This window comes from Ischnura elegans, chromosome 2, assembly GCF_921293095.1.
Source record: "Ischnura elegans chromosome 2, ioIscEleg1.1, whole genome shotgun sequence".
NCBI lineage: Eukaryota > Metazoa > Arthropoda > Insecta > Odonata > Coenagrionidae > Ischnura > Ischnura elegans.
This window is the reverse complement of record NC_060247.1, coordinates 17,970,094-17,987,775: the sequence shown is the minus strand read 5'-3', so window position 1 is coordinate 17,987,775 and position 17,682 is coordinate 17,970,094.

Here is a 17,682-nt window from a genome sequence, read left to right as displayed (position 1 = left end):
TCAATCTTGCCAGAACTGAAATAACCACCAGACAATTTCGAATTGCGTCTATCCCTTCTGCGATTCAAACGGGACCAGTCGAAGGCCACTATTTCGGTCGCCTGTGATTTAGCACGTCAGTTCAATGAATACCAGGGTCGAGTCAGGGAGCACCCTAATTTTGGCGTATTTTCTGCCAGGTGTTCTAGTCTAAAGGAGGTTTATCGTGCCTTTTTAGATGAAAATCTGGCAATCTTTGAGCACTGCAATAATTGCAATCGCGCGGACGTGCATAAGATAGATTCCGTTTTGGCAAAGGAGTTCAAGGAGAAGTATTATTTTATTTTGTCTATTTTTGATGAATTGAGGGCGTCCACGAGTGATGTGGACGGGGAAGCCCATGTGCCATTACAAAAATGTAAACTCCCAGCCATTGATGTTCCCAAGTTTTCGGGGTTGTTTTCTGAATGGCCAGCTTTTCGTGATATATTTAAATCGGTGGTGCATTACCGGAATGATATATCCGCAATTGAAAAGTTTTCCTATCCTAAATTTTCTCTCCAAGGCAAGGCATTGGCAATAATTGCCTCTGTATCTTTTGGTGAAGCTCATTATCCATCCGCCTGGAGAGAACTAAACGATTTTTATGATAATCCTCGCATTTTTGGGTTTTCATTTTTGGATAAAATGTTGTTTCCGGAAATTTCTAATAATAAAGCAGAGTTACAACAATTCGTGTCAATGTATGCGGCCTTAGGGACCCTGAATATTCCAGATTTGGGAGAATTTATTTTATTCCGCTTAGCCGCTCGAGTTTTGAATTCAGAGATATTATCCCAGTTTGAAGGATCGCTGAGCAGAAACATGTTCCCTTCTGTAACAGATCTAATTGATTTAGTAAAGAAACGGATTAAATTTCTGCAAACATCAAGTGGAACGGTTCCTAAATTGACCTCCACGAATTCTCGAGGTAGATTTATAATTTCTCTTCCAGTTTCAGTTAACGAAGCCTCTTCAAGAGTGTCTAATTACTCAGAGATACGTGATAATTGTCCATTGTGTTCTTTTTGCATCCTTTATTTAAGTGTCCACGTTACATTGAAATGGGTTGTCATCAACGTTCAACCTTTATGCGCTCAAAAGGGCTATGTCTATGCTAAGGCCGGGGCATTGCCCTAGTAGAAAAAAGTGTGTTCATTCAGTGTTCTTTTTATGTTCATTTAATGTTCAAATTGTGTTCCTTCTATGTTCACCGAATGTTCACTTTATGTTCTTTTTATGTGTTTTGTGACAGAAAGAACATAAAAAGAACACAAAATGAACACTCGTCTGTGAACATAAAAAGAACATAATTTGAACACAAAATGAACACTTTTTTGAACATCAAAAGAACACAAAATGAACATAAAAAGAACATTTTGTTGAACAACAAAGAAAAAGCTTTCACGGAAGTGCCATCATTACCATGAACACTTTCACATCTTTGTGAATCAGTTGTCAGTGTTTGGATAAGTTTCAAAACATTTTATTTCCAGCTTTTTTTATTAGAAACGAACTTATTTGCTAATGCCAAATGCTCAGGCCTTATCCCTGTTTAATATGCAATAAAGTACATATTGAGAGTGTTTTCAGGTGTTCCTTGATTGCATTCTCGGATCGTTCAATGTCCATTTTTTGATGATATGCCTTCATTCTGGGATAATTTTCCCGGAAATTCATTATTTTAAATTTCTAGAAATATTATGGAAAACTGCTAAAAAATACAGTTTTGTGGATTTCAAGATGGCGAAATTCAAACTCATTTTTGGTGGACAAAGTCTCCAAAATCATCTGTATTACTTGTTTTATGCAAAGCTACTTGTCATGACACATGAACTGCAGTTATCCACAATCACCTCCAAGGAATGAGAATTTTTATAATGGTTTATTTTAAAGAACAACAAAGAAAAATGTTCATTTTGTGTTCAACATAGTGAACATAAAATGAACATATAAAAAAATGTTCATATTGTGTTCACCATGGTGAACATAAAATGAACTCAAAGGGAACACAAAATGAACATAAAGAAAAATGTTCATTTTGTGTTCAACATAGGTAGTGAACATAAAATGAACATATAAAAAAATGTTCAATTTGTGTTCACCGTGGTGAACATAAAATGAACACAAAGTGAACATAAAATGAACGCATAAAAAATGTTCATATTGTGTTCACCATGGTGAACATAAAATGAACTCAAAGGGAACACAAAATGAACATAAAGAAAAATGTTCATTTTGTGTTCACTGAGATGAACATAAAAAGAACATAAATTGAACATCAAAAGAACACACCAAGAAATTGGTGAACATAAAAGAACACCAAAAGAACATCAAAAGAACACTTGAACACTGAATGAACATATTAAGAACACCAAAAGAACACAAATTTTTCTACTAGGGTGGGCTCCCAAGTGTCAAGCAAGAGGTATCCGCTGTCAAAGGTGTAAACGCTATCACCACACATCTTCACATAATTCTGCCGAAGACGGGAACTCAGTCGGCGCGAAGGACGCAGGAAAAGTTTCCACCGGTTTACGTGACGATAGTCAAGAGGGTATTTCCTTGTTAAAAACATCTGCCACCTCACCCGTACCCCCTGCTATCATATCGTCATGCACTCGGAGTGATCGGCAGCATTCGACTATTCTAGGCACAGCAGGGTCCTTGATTCAGGCTGGTAATGGGGCGTAGGAACGCATTAGAATTCTAATTGATCCTGGCTCGCAGTTATCTATTATCTCATTCTCGGCTGTAAGGCGATTGTCCTTACCCGTATCTGCTTACGAGGGCGAGCTATTTGGTTTAGCTCATGTTCCACTGCAGCAACCCAATGGTCAAGTTTTATGCTCTTTATCTCCAAGACATCCCAGACGGCACAGAACCCTCCGTATCTAATTCGTATGTACATAGTACCCATTGACTAAGGGGATACTATGCCGCTCCGTCGCTTTTCGTCAATGGATACATTCCATTCGCGGCCTGTCGACGAAGCGCGTACGCAGCATGTGAATGTCCGCTACTAAGCACGTACGATTGGATACAAAGCGCGCAGGAACACGGCACTCAGGCTAATCTCAATCGATTAGGTCGAAATTAGTTATATCGTAACTCGCACGATCGAAAAATGTATCGAACGCAACACAATCGATAACTACCGACCGTAGCGAGAACCTTGATACGAATCATTATGAATTGTAAGTTCTCAATAGGTAAATAACACCATATCATGAATTCTAATTACCATGAAAGACTCACGACCGACAAAGTTTTTGTCGGTTGTGAGTTTTTCATGGTAATTAGAATTCATGATATAGTATTATTTACCCATTGAGAACTTACAAAACTTACTCGGCCACTTAAATAACTCTGCGAAAAATGAGATTCTCACGGCTAATTCACGCATCCCCAGCATCCAGAATTCTTAAGTGGCTCGTACTTACATGGAAACCTTGAGATGTTAATGAGAGTAAATTCTTATTAATTTTGACACTAAATAAGACATCACATAGCCCACGAGCATTAAAAAGCTTACCCTAAAGCCTGACGAAATAAAAGTTTAAAATAAAAATTGCCGATGAAACAGGATTGCTGACACATCTGCTATTAGTATGATCGAATTCATCAAAATGCAAGCAAAAATTAACGTATACTTCAGTCTCAGCTACTAAAACTTACCCATATCAGGCGCTAAAGTATTTGAAAAATTATTTGGGATGAGTAAAAGTCTCTAGGTCACTGCAGTAAATGTATTAACCTATTAAAAATATGAAAGTCCTGCCAAATCACCAGCATAAACACTTGTAAAATAAAACATGTTATCTCTTAGATCACACCTCCGATTTTATACTTACTTTGCATGAAGTCACCACCGCAAGAAATTTTAAAGAGGCAGGAAAGAAAAAACCCACAGAAATACAATACATATATTATGTATTTTCTATTGTCAACCACAATAATATTTCCAATTTTCTCTTCTATCCCACATCTAATTTAGCGAAACAATTACTCTTTTTCTCTTTCGAATAGAAAATTATTTAAAAGAGGACTGGTCGATACATACAAACTATCGTCAATACTTTCTCCGATAAACGTCCACTATCACTGCACCAACTTGCACAAATCAAATCCACATCCACAAATATGTCACTTCTGCCACAATGTCTGTCTTCTTGGCGACAGGTAACAGTGAAGCAATGGTACCTTCCTCCAATCTGGGTAACTTCAATTCAGCAAGAATTTTCTCCTCGTCTTCTCGTCCAAGGCCACAGATTATTTTCTGATATCACAAGGTGCGATGTGAATCTCACACACCTAAAATTAATAAATAATAAAATACCATGTAACTTATTAGGTCAAATCATTTCCAATTTTTGGTATTTCTGCATGAGAAATCAAATTACTATAGGCTCGTAAATATAGTAAATATTTGTATGCCTGATATTTTTATTGTTTTAAACTATAGCATAAGATAATTTGAAATGATGAAAGCCGACGTGTAATACACCATAGGGCAAGCTAAGAAGCAATATTCGATCCTATAAACTTGGCAGCTTATTCCTAGTTTCTCCTTTAACCACACGTTTACCGAATGAATTAATACAAAAAAGACAACTAAAATGCAAGAATTTTCAAAAGAATTGCTGCTACAATATTTTGAATCACCATTTTTAGTACTGAATAGTACTATAGTACTTCAGTACTGAATAGTTCGGGATGTTGATGCATCAACATCCCGAAGCCACTTCTAACTTAAAATTACATCCAAATAATTACAGCGAGAAAGAGTACATACCTCACAGTTTTTCGTGGGGTCGAAATGTTTTCTTCTTATCGCCCAAATGCACTTCTTCTTCAACTCAGGATCTTTTGGAAAGCTAAAATCTTGAACCATGTCCCGGAGTTTCCATTACATCCCGACATTACACACACGGAAGGCATTTTTAACAAAAATATCTCACAAACACGTTTCTGAAGACCAGAGAATGAAATTAAAGAATAAGGGAAACTTCACCATTACCAGACACTCTATTTTTCACAAACTTAACCACAAAAATCCCTGAAATGTGGTGAGACGTGACGTAAACCATGCCATCTCCAACGGCTTGTGAAGGCATGTGATCTTTCTAGGAGGATATGGCACGATGGCACTAGATGGCACCACCCGCGAAAGAAAATAGTCCCAGACCGAATACAGTTTTATCGATGAGATACAATTTTATCGATGCATATGAATTTGCCAGTCCTCTTGCATCTTTTTTCGTCATTAAAGGAAATAAAGAAACAAAACCTTCTAAGTAACTTCCTAAGCGCGATTTTTGTATCTTGATTGTCCACCCTCGTATTTAGGTACGAAAACTTCCTGTGCCGTCTGGGATACGTCAACACCAGTACTCACTACGAAGTCGGTGGTAGTATCAGAAGTCCTAAATTAACTTCCAACAGCTCCTCTCACGCTCTATATTTTCAAAAAAATTTCACATTTGCGTCTCGCAGATCCTGAGTTCGATAGACCGGCCCCTGTAGAAATGTTATTGGTATGGATTTATTTCCTAGGATTCTTCTTGGTGGGCGGAAATCATTGTCTAACGCTAATGTGATAGCTATAAATTCTGTTTTCGGTTGGGTTATAATGGGAAGTTATCCAATCATTGTCCCCCAGAATCCTTCTCAGGTAATTTCGTTGGCTATTTTTTAAGAGGGAGACACTTCTTCTCAATCAACTGAAAAGGTTTTGGGAGGTGGAAGAAGTGGAGGTCGACCGAGACCTGAAGACGTGCAATGCGAAGTGTGGTTTCTAAATACGCATCGTCGTATGCCTGACGGTAGATATCAAGTTATGTTGCCATTTAAGGCATATCCTCCCTCTCTGGGAGATTGTAATGAATATGCTACCACGCGCTGGGTGGACACGGAGTGCAGATTGTCAAGGAATTCCCGTTTAAAAGGCGAGTACCATAAATTCATGAGCGAGTACGAATCACTGGGACATATGTCCAGGTCTACGAGTCCCGGATCGTATTATCTGCCCCATCATGCCGTGTTTAAGGACGCGTCTCAGTGCGGTCAAATACATGTTGTTTTCGATGCCTCGGCGAAGACATCACTCGGTAATTCACTAAATGACGTCTTAGAAACTGGTCCCAAACTTCAAAGGGACATTTTTGACCTTTTCATTGGATTTAGAACGCATAAGGTCGCGTTTATTACCGGCATTGCGGAAATGTATCGACAATTACCATTACATCCCGACCATTGCCCCTATCAACACATGGTCTTCCGAGAGGATCCATCGTCCTCATTAGTGGATTATGAATTGAATACGGTGACCTACGGAGCGGTTTCTTCACCTTTCCTAGCGATCAGAACTCTACATCAGCTCGCTAGTGATGAAGGACAAAATTTCCCTTTAGCCTCAAAGGTACTTCTTCATGACACATATGTTGATGACATCGTCACGGGAGCAAGCTCGATTCCAGAGGCACTATATTTGCCAAAGCAATTAATTTCCTTGCTTTTATCAGGAGGTTTTCTCTCGGAAAATGAAGCAATGCTCCGGAATTATTAATTCACACTCCCGATGAGAAACGGGTATCTATTTTAAATTTTGATTCGAGCGATGTTTGCCTTTTAAAAGTTTTGGGAATGTACTGGTCACCAAATTCCGATACTAGCCTTCCTACCATGTCAATTTTGATGCTGTGGTCAATTAAAAAAGAAAGCTGCTTTCAAACATTGCAAGAATTTTTTACCCGATTGGGGCTTTGTCTCCCGTAACTTTATGGGCTAAAGTTTTGATGCAATCCCTGTGGAATGAAAAATTATCTTGGGATGATTCCCTTCCAGAAGGCATTAGGAATCAATGGGATAATTTTGTCTCCCAGAGTCATTTGTTGCAGCAGATAAAGATTCCTCGATATATTTTTCCACGGTCTTCTTCAGAGGCGCAACTGATCGGATTCTGTGGTGCATCGGAGCGCGGCTACGGTGCACCACAGGTGGTGTAAGAACGATCGCAGAATCTGAAATTTATGTTCATCTAGTTGCGGCTAAAAGTAAAGTTGCTCCCTTGAAAACTTTATCTATTTCAAGGCTTGAGTTATTGGGAGCGTACTTATTATCTAAGCTACCCCGTTTTTCATCTTTTTGGGAATAAAGATTTGAGATCCTCAAAATATATGCTTGGACCGATTCTCAGATTGTGTTGGCGTGGTTGCGAATGTCACCTCATTCATTAAAGACCTTTGTTGCTAACAGAATCGCCAACATTACGGCTTCAATTCCCAGTTCTTCGTGGAGACATATTGAATCATTTTTTCTTTTATCATTTCGTCGTAAACGTAAGGCTAAGTTCCGGCCCTGCATGCATTGCATTTCGGGCGGGGCACAACGGCCCCGTGACGCGACACGTCTCGTCACACAACTTCTGTGGCAGGACATCCTGCTAGGTAAGCACACCTCTTGACACACACAAAAGGAAAGCATAACTCAAAGGATTCTACGCTTACCATTTAATTCTTTCGGTGCAAACCTTTTCACATGTGGTTTTTGATCTGCGCAGAATTGGATACACAATGATCAAGGTTCTGGAGCGGGGAGCTGGTCTCATGAGCGGTATATCGGTTTTTCCATTGGTTGTTGTTGAATATGTACCATACCATAATCATAACTGTTTTGTTCTTTTGCCTGAGAATCCTGCCATGTGACCATGAATTCCAAGTTTCCCACTTCTCTGGGTAATGTTCTTCCCAGGCAATGAGCGTAATTAGTAATTTATAGTACTTAGTAATTTATATAAAATGATGTTTCCTGGAGTTTAGGTCAATAAATTGAAAGTTAGCAGCCAACGTTTCGTTTTATTTTAAAAACATCTTCAGAGCTATGTTAGAAAAAAAATGTGAAACAATATAAAATGCAGAGAATTAGGCAATATACAATATATATACATAAAAAAAGGAGCAATCGGGTTTTTTTTATAAACAATATAATTTATAGAAATATATATATAAACATATATATGAACAGAATAGATTATACAAAAACTTTTGACATACCTCTAAACCAGCCCCATGACACTTCCTACCTGTTCCTACCCAATCCATTAGGAACCCATGGTCTTTTATTGAAGTCATTTCCTCAACCTGCCGCACGTTTGCCGGGGCGGCGCCACGTGGCGCCGCGGCGCCACGTATTCTGGAGGGCAAGAATTAGCGGGTAAGTTAATTTCCGTATTGTTGAGCGCATACTACAGGTGAGTGGAAATAGTCATTTTTGTAATTAATTAAGATTTAGTTTTCATTTATTTTCGAATGTTAGTCTTCTGCATTATTTCCTTATTGTTCTACATTAATATTTCGTGGATATATATCGCGGATTTACTGAAAAAAGGAAAATGCCGTGGACGTGTGTGGTACCGCGTTGCACCACTGGTTATGGCCACAAGACTTCGGGGATGTCGCTTTTTAGAGTCCCCAAGGACCCTGAGAAGCGATGAAATAGCTGTACGATTCCTTTTTTTGGTGTGCTAAAGCTCCAAAATTTATACATATTTTAAATTACAGGTTCTGCTGTTCCAGTGGTCAATGTCATTCACAGTGGAGGAATGAAGTAACACTGAGAAAATGCAAGATGTGCGACGGCTTTCATCAACTATTCATCATTCTCTCCTACTAAATTGAATCTCTTAGATTGATTAGTAATTAAAAATAGAAATTAGTATTAGAAAGAATTAATAGAAATGTTAAATTGTGAGTACTTAAAATTTATTTTTCATGACATTACCTTGCATTGATTGTATAAATAATCTCAGTTTCAATAGCATTGTGTAATCATTCTGGAAATGTAGATTTGATGTGTGTGTACATTATATAAGTTGGAAAAATGTGAATCGTTTTCATTCTTAATACCTCTTTCGATGATTTCTTTTAATGCAGCTGTTATCGATGGTGCGTGCAACTCTCATGAAAAGTACATTTACCGCGTATTAGCAGTATTAGCCTGTGGTTTCTGTCGCACTACTCATCTTATTTTTGGGCGAGGGATAATATTTCAGATTTGCCAGCACCTGAAAGTGATCAGACATCCGCAAATCCCTCGGATTATATCCATTGCACTGTTTCCGTGGAAGTTTATTCGGAAATTATTTGCAAAATCTCTTTCGTTCTTATCTTTCATATGGTATTTTACTTCCTTAAATCTCAAATTATTCCTTTGGTGAGTAGGCAAGCATCGTTATAAAATAGCCCTTAACGGTAATAATGGTACTTCTGGAAATTATTCACCCTGTTCAACGACTAAATATGCCTATTCTATACCCGCAAAACGTCCCTAGGATAGAATCATTTTTTAGGTTTGCTGTGCCCTGCCATTATTATTATCACTTGATCGAGACTCAGGAGATTAAAAACATTAACACACGTCACTTCATAAGAAGTATTTCACTTCGGCCTTGGTAAGAAGCCGTTTGCGTTTCTGATATTATATTTTTTAATAGTGTTTGAAAGCAAGGAATAACATCTATATTCTTATAAGGTCGTGGAAACATGCCGATGGGCTCAGAGGCAATGTTGCGTACGTAGCTTCTATGACAACTTATATTAACGTTTACCACAAGATAGTTATAAATAATAATTTCCTTAAAAATAACTTTCCTCACTACACAAGGTTTTAACTGCTGACAATCTTTCGTTATGGCTGTAAATGATTTTACATAGGTATGGAAGCAGACGAAGCTGAAATCCAACGCCTTCCATTTGATTAATACTCACGTATGAGAACGATTTCTAGGTATTTTTCGCTATAAGATGTTAAGTGCATATGAACTTGTTAACTAGTAACCACTGTCGATGTGTTTATATTCATTTTTGCCATAAATTAGTTCATAATTACTGAAGTATCGTATACAGATACGTAGGGAACTTGCCCTTCAGGATAGGTGGCGCCCCTACCGGCCTCAACGGGAAACGGCTTCATTAAATGACCATGCCAGAACGGAGAGTGTCCAGACCTTCTCATATTCTAAGACCGTGCACTAAACTAATACATTTATTGATATTTGGTTTCTACGGTATTGCCACAACCTAGGTTACCATTAATTTTGATGTATTAAATAAAAATAAATTTTGCTGAGGTTATCGATGTCTGTTTTTTTATTACAACAATTTTTTTGTTTTTGAAATATAAACCATTTCCTTAAAAAGTCTTTTTTTCAATATAATTTCATGATCCAAAATTTCGGCGTTCTCAAAATCAAAAATATGGCCATTGTTTATGCTATGGCTAGCAAGAGCACACAGAGTTATACCACCTTTTATTGTTGATTTGTGTTGTGAAATTCTATTTTTTAAATATTGCGATCTTTGTCCTATATAACAAGTGTCACACTCGAGGCAAGAAATTTTATATATTATATTACTGTTTAGATTTATAGGGGTTTCAGATTTTATTTTTGTGTATAGGAGCTTGTTTAGAGTGTTATGATTCTTGTGTGCAATTTTATAATTTATTTTTTTGAATACGTTCGTAATTTGTTCAGATAATTTACCAATATAGATGATTCCACGGTATGGGAATGTTGTATTTGCTGAATCATTTTTGTTTAGTGAATTTTGAGTACGTGAAAATCTAGTGTTGTTTTTGTGAAGTATAGAATGAACAAGTTTTTCTGGAAAATGGTTTTTCTTTAGAATATCCACAATTATTTTAATGTTAGACCTATTAAACAATATTATTATAGAAAATTGGCTTTTAATATCTGATCATACAATATTAAACAAGGAAGAATTCTTTGAATTGTATGATATTACTGTCAATCAAGGATATATGCAATATAAGGACCGTCAATATCAAATAAAAAATGGAGTCCCCATGGGTTCCCCAGTAGCGACCATTTTAGCTGATTTGACGATGAACCATCTCTTACCTTTCAAAATTCCTTTCATTCACAAGTTTGTTGATGACTTATATTTAGCACTTCCCAATGACATCAAGGAAGACACCATTTTAAATTATTTTAATAGTTTCCACCCTAAATTGCAATTTACAATAGAATATGAAAAAAATAATACTCTACCATTTCTTGATATGCTAACTATTAGAAATCATGATGGTTCGATTCATGTAGATTGGTGGAAGAAATAAATAAATAAACTTTAAAGTTTATTTATTTATTTATTTATTTATTTCTTCCACATTTATATAAATTTATTGGCTCTAGGAATCCTTTCCTTTGGAGCCTAAATTAATACATAATCATAAACACTCAGGCTGAGAAGGTTAACATAAAAAAAGAAGAAATCATGAAACACTCAACCAACCAACTCAAACAACCACCTGTATACAGATTTCCAAAGACATGAAACAAAATCAAAAACCATACAAAAAACATACAAACCCAAAAATTGCAAGTTGCAGACGCTTTTATAATTTAGGTATCATAAAAATAAAAAGAAAACAAAGACTTTTTGAAATTATTGAATGTTGAGATATTTTTTAACTCTTGAGGAATCGAATTCCATACGTGACATGAATTAATATAAAATGAATTTTGGTACATGGTTGTTTTATGAATAGGTACAATTTATTTTTATTTCTTGTAAATCTTGTTTTTTTCATAAAGTTATCTATGTAAGGCTGGAAAATGTAACAAGGAGTTTCAGTTTTTAAAAGTTTATACATAAATAGACCCATTTGAAATTTTCTTCTTTTTTCAATTTTTAAAATTTTTCATTCCTTATAATAAGGAGTGACATGCTCATAATATCCAATGTTACACACATAACGCAAGATACAATTTTGTATTTTCTGTAATTTAGATATCTGACATTTATAAATGTTCGACATCACCAAAGAACAGTAATCAATATGAGGAATCAACAAAGCATTCGCTAGTTTGAGTCTCAATGGTATTGGCATTAGGTTACGGAAGCATTTTAACTGGTGCAAAGATTTAATTACCTTATTAGAAATGCATGCTATGTGTTCGTCCCAAGTTAGTGTTTTATTTAGAATAACGCCTAAATTTTTAACCTTTTCAGAATAATCTATTTCTACGTTATTAACTTGAATTTTAGGCAGTGAGCCGATGTTTATGGAAGACAAGACCTTGGCACTGCCTATTATAATGCTCTTTGTTTTCTGTGAGTTTAGTTTCAGACAATTTTTAGACGCCCATTCGCATATAATTGAGATATCTTCGTTAACTTGTGCAATGGCGCTAGAGATCGCATTGCGATCGCAGTCAATATAGATCTGCAAGACATCAGCATATAGATGGTACTTACAATGACGTATCTTATTTGGGAGGTCCTGAATGTAAATGACAAAGAGCAATGGCCCCAGTATTGACCCTTGGGGGACCCCATGTTCGACAGGGAGTAAGTCAGAATGTACATTGTTTTTACGATCATTCACCGCCTGGAAACGTTGACTCAAGTAAGAACGGAACCATTGTAAAACAGAAGTAGATATTTTCAAATTAGATAGTCTTTTTAAAAGTATACTATGGTTAACACAATCAAAAGCTTTACTAAAGTCGAAGAGTACCAATATTGTTATTTTCTGCTTATCCATTGAAAGTCTTATGTCATCTGTTATTTTAATCAATGCTGTTTGAGTACTATAACCTTTGCGAAACCCAGATTGAAAATTATTTAAAAAATTATTTTTAGACAGATGTTCAGTAACACAATTAAACACGAATCTTTCAAGAGGTTTTGATAAGGCACACAGTATTGCAATAGGGCGGTAGTCAGACATTTCTACAGGATTGGGCTTCTTTTTAATTGGTTGAATGAGAGCAGATTTCCACAAGGAGGGGAAGTTAGAGTAATCTAACGAGCAATTATAAATTGAAAGCAAAATTGGAAGAGCTAGATGAAGAATCTTTTTAATTACCTTAATACTGATTTCATCTACTCCCGAAGAGTTTGAATTTACCATTGAAATGTATTTTAATAGTAGATCGGGGGTAAAATGAGGGAAATAAAGATTTTCATCGCTAAATTCACGCTCAATGCAAGTATTGACACCGAGACGCTCTTCCTCGTCTATACAATCAGACGATGTGGAACCATTTAGAAAATAGGTATTAAGCTCATTGAGGGGGAAATTAATATTGGTGGGTTCGTTTCTGGAATTTCCCAGACCCAATCTTTTAATTTCTTGCCACAGAGAACGAGCGTCATGTTTATCTGATAAGCAAGAAAAGAAGTAGTTAACTTTTGCATTATGCTGCATTTGCTTCACTTTATTTCGGGAGACTTTATATTCATTGTATTTTTGAGCAGACCGAGTTCTTCGAAAGTGCCTACGTAAAGAATCTCTGTGACTCATGGCGTTTTGTATTTCTTGAGAGACCCAGGGACATGGGTTACGTCTTAATTTTATTTTTTTAATGGGGGCGTGTCTATCTAAAAGACAAGTAAGGTGGGAATTGAATATTGCCACTTTTTCATTGACATCACGCGTTAAAAAGAAATCCTCCCATGATAGACCGTTCCAGTCCATTTCAAACATAACGTAATCAAGTTTAGCCAAATCCCGGAAACAGATTTCGGGAGGTTTATATGGTGTCGGGTTGAAAATATAGTTCACATACACTAAGTCATGCTCTGATAGAAAGTTCACAGATTCTTGACCAAAGTCATCCACTTTTCTGGCATCGTCAACAATGATTAGGTCAAGCAAAGTCTGACTTGATTCCAGAATATGTGTGGCTTGAAAAGAAGGCAGATGAAGATTATAACTAAACAATAAATTCTTAAGATAAGCACTCTTACGTGTATCTTTAAGCACATCAATGTTGAAATCCCCACAAATAATGACATTTTTATACATAGGTATGTACTTACATATTAAGGTTTCAAAATCATCACATACATAGCAACTATTTGGTGGTCTATACATGACTACAAACAATAACTTGCCATTAGCATTAGAGACATCAATAAACATAAATTCAGGTTTTCGAGGAGTACCATCGGACTTTTCAAGGACTTTACAATTAAAGCGATCATGGATATACGCAGCCACACCACCACCAACTCTATCGAGTCGATCATTCCGAATTAACTGATAATTTTGGAGGTTCACCATATTATTGTTTATGTGTTCTTTCAGCCAGGTTTCGGATATTCCAATTAAATGATAACTTTTTGCATAAAAATAATGTCTAAATTCATCAATGTGCGCAAATAAAGATTGAGCATTAACATGACATACACTAAGTTTTTGTGGCTCGCGTACAACAGTAGCTTTGGTGCTTAAAGGTAATGTGTTGATTTCAGAGTTTAAACGTGCACATGTATCCTATTTGACCCTCTATAGGTCTTCTTCGGTGTTCACATGGACTCGATCGGCACCTTCACTTTTTCTTACATACACTTTTCCATTTCTTATCCAGACAAACTTGATTTTACCCTCCTTTCTTAGGCTGCGGGCTATGCTGTGTAGTTTTCTGTTAAGTGGGGTCAATGATTCATTTACGTAGATGAGGGGATTCAGTGAATAGGGCTTCACCACCCCTATGAAAAAATTGTATAAACCTGTTTCAAAATTTTATACAATTTATACAATTGCCATGGTAATTGTATAAATTGTATAAAATTTTGAAACAGGTTTATACAATTTTTTCATAGGGGCACACAAATCGGACAGATTTCTAAATTTCCAATCACATCACCCCCTTAAACATAAAGTAAATGTAGCGCTTGCACTAAAATTTAGAGCTCTGAATTTGAGCGATAATATATTTCACGAAAAAAACATTAAAATAATTGAGGATATTCTAAAGAAAAACCATTTTCCAGAAAAACTTGTTCATTCTATACTTCACAAAAACAACACTAGATTTTCACGTACTCAAAATTCACTAAACAAAAATGATTCAGCAAATACAACATTCCCATACCGTGGAATCATCTATATTGGTAAATTATCTGAACAAATTACGAACGTATTCAAAAAAATAAATTATAAAATTGCACACAAGAATCATAACACTCTAAACAAGCTCCTATACACAAAAATAAAATCTGAAACCCCTATAAATCTAAACAGTAATATAATATATAAAATTTCTTGCCTCGATTGTGACACTTGTTATATAGGACAAAGATCGCAATATTTAAAAAATAGAATTTCACAACACAAATCAACAATAAAAGGTGGTATAACTCTGTGTGCTCTTGCTAGCCATAGCATAAACAATGGCCATATTTTTGATTTTGAGAACGCCGAAATTTTGGATCATGAAATTATATTGAAAAAAAGACTTTTTAAGGAAATGGTTTATATTTCAAAAACAAAAAATTGTTGTAATAAAAAAACAGACATCGATAACCTCAGCAAAATTTATTTTTATTTAATACATCAAAATTAATAGTAACCTAGGTTGTGGCAATACCGTAGAAACCAAATATCAATAAATGTATTCAAAGTTTAGAGGTATGTCAAAAGTTTTTGCATAATCTATTCTGTTCATATATATATGTTTATATATATATATTTCTATAAATTATATTGTTTATAAAAAAACCCGATTGCTCCTTTTTTTATGTATGTATATTGTATATTGCCTAATTCTCTGCATTTTATATTGTTTCACATTTTTTTCTAACATAGCCCTGAAGATGTTTTTAAAATAAAACGAAACGTTGGCTGCTAACTTTTAATTTATTGACCTAAACTCCAGGAAACATCATTTTATATATTAAAATAAGGTCAAGAAAAATAGGAAAAAATAATAATAATAGTAGTAATTTAGTGATTAATAAATTAATAATCTGCTAGTAATAGTCATTAATAATCTCCTTATAAAAATTAGTAATCCGCTGCTAGTAATTTATAAATTAATTATCATGAGTTGTTAAAAATTGGAAAAATTTAAAACTTTTTAAAATAAGCAACAAAGTTTGCCACCCCCTGAAATCTACTGCTTGGAGATTTCTTCTTGCATCTCATTCTTTCTAAATTAGCATGTCATCCCATATCATGAGATTGATGAAAATCCTGGCAAATTGGCGAATGAATCACTTTCATGGCTTCCTGGATCATGATTCATCAACATCTTAATTTGAGTAATGTTAGACCTGTTTCCAGCATAAATATATGTTAATGCTGATTCTCAATTATTGCCATGCCTTCATTCTTAAAATAAGGCCCCTCAAGAAAATACAAAACATTTCTACCAGGCTTGAAGCTAGCTAAATGCTTTACCAAAGCAATGTTTCTTCGAAATTATCGCATTCCATAAATCCAATAAAAGTAAAGCAAAGGATATAAACATTGACCCCAAGCTTGATAACTTATACTTTTCAATATGAGGGCATGCATGATTCGCCATAGTGAACATTTGCATTGCACCAATAATAGCAAACTTTGAAATTAGGAAAAGTTTTTTCTTGCATTTCTTTACCGATCATAGAAGGAAAAAGTAAGGTTTTAAAAAGTGAACCAATGAGTGTAAACAAGAGGAGCAAAACCTAAATAAATACTTCTTCAAAAAAAAACTTTTTAAAAAACACGCTTTTATTTCGCTTGGAACAAGTAATAAAAAAAATATTTCAAAAAATGGACTAAAAAGTAAAAAATACATTTTTATATGAATAGTTCAAAGAACCTGGGTAATCCATAATATTTTCACTAATAAATTTTTGAAACGATAATTCAAAGAACCTGGGTAATCTATAATGTTTTCACTAAAAATAAAAGCGTGGGGGTGGAGTAATAAGTTTTGGTGAGGCCCCCACGCTTTTATTTTTAGTGAAAACATTATAGATTACCCAGGTTCTTTGAATTATCATTTCAAAAATTTATTAGTGAAAATATTATGGATTACCCAGGTTCTTTGAACTATTCATATAAAAATGTATTTTTTACTTTTTAGTCCATTTTTTTAAATATTTTTTATTACTTGTTCCAAGCGAAATAAAAGCGTGTTTTTTTTTTAAGTTTTTTTTAAAGAAGTATTTATTTTCTACTTTTTAGTCTTCACATCTTGCAATCGTATACTTGACCACTTTCATAAGTTTTGTTTAACTGTAAAAGCCCACCTCGTTAGTTACTGATTTCAGTTATCAGTTAACAGGTCCACCAGCGAGAAGATGAGGTTTGGCACGTGATGTGAGAGGCTTTGAGCAGCGATGCTGCTTATATGACGCATCAACATCTTTTTAGACCCAAATGTAGCATTATTGATATAATTTCTTCAAATTATAGCAATAATGCTACATTTTTTCGAAAAAATCCGCCATGTTGAAAATTCAATATTTAAAATTAATATGTTTTTAATGATCAAAATACACACTTTAGAAGTTCGAAAGTGGTAAAATAGTGTATTGTCACCGGGAATGCGACTTCCTGTAAAGTTTCAGATCGATTGGAAGTCGGAAAGTAGTCGAATTTTCGATTGCAAGATTTGAACTAAACATACAAAAAACAAACAGACAGAGTGAGTTAAATAAAAGCGTGTAATAATAAAAATGGTGATGCAGTACACTAAAAAGGGGGAATTTCATAACACTTTAGAAGATCATGAATAAATATACGCGTGGAATACTGAAATTCAATAAATTTGATAAAATTATGTAAAAAATTGTATAAAACCCGTACAAAATTGTATAAAAATTTTGTATACATTCCGTATAGAATTTTATACAGGTTGTG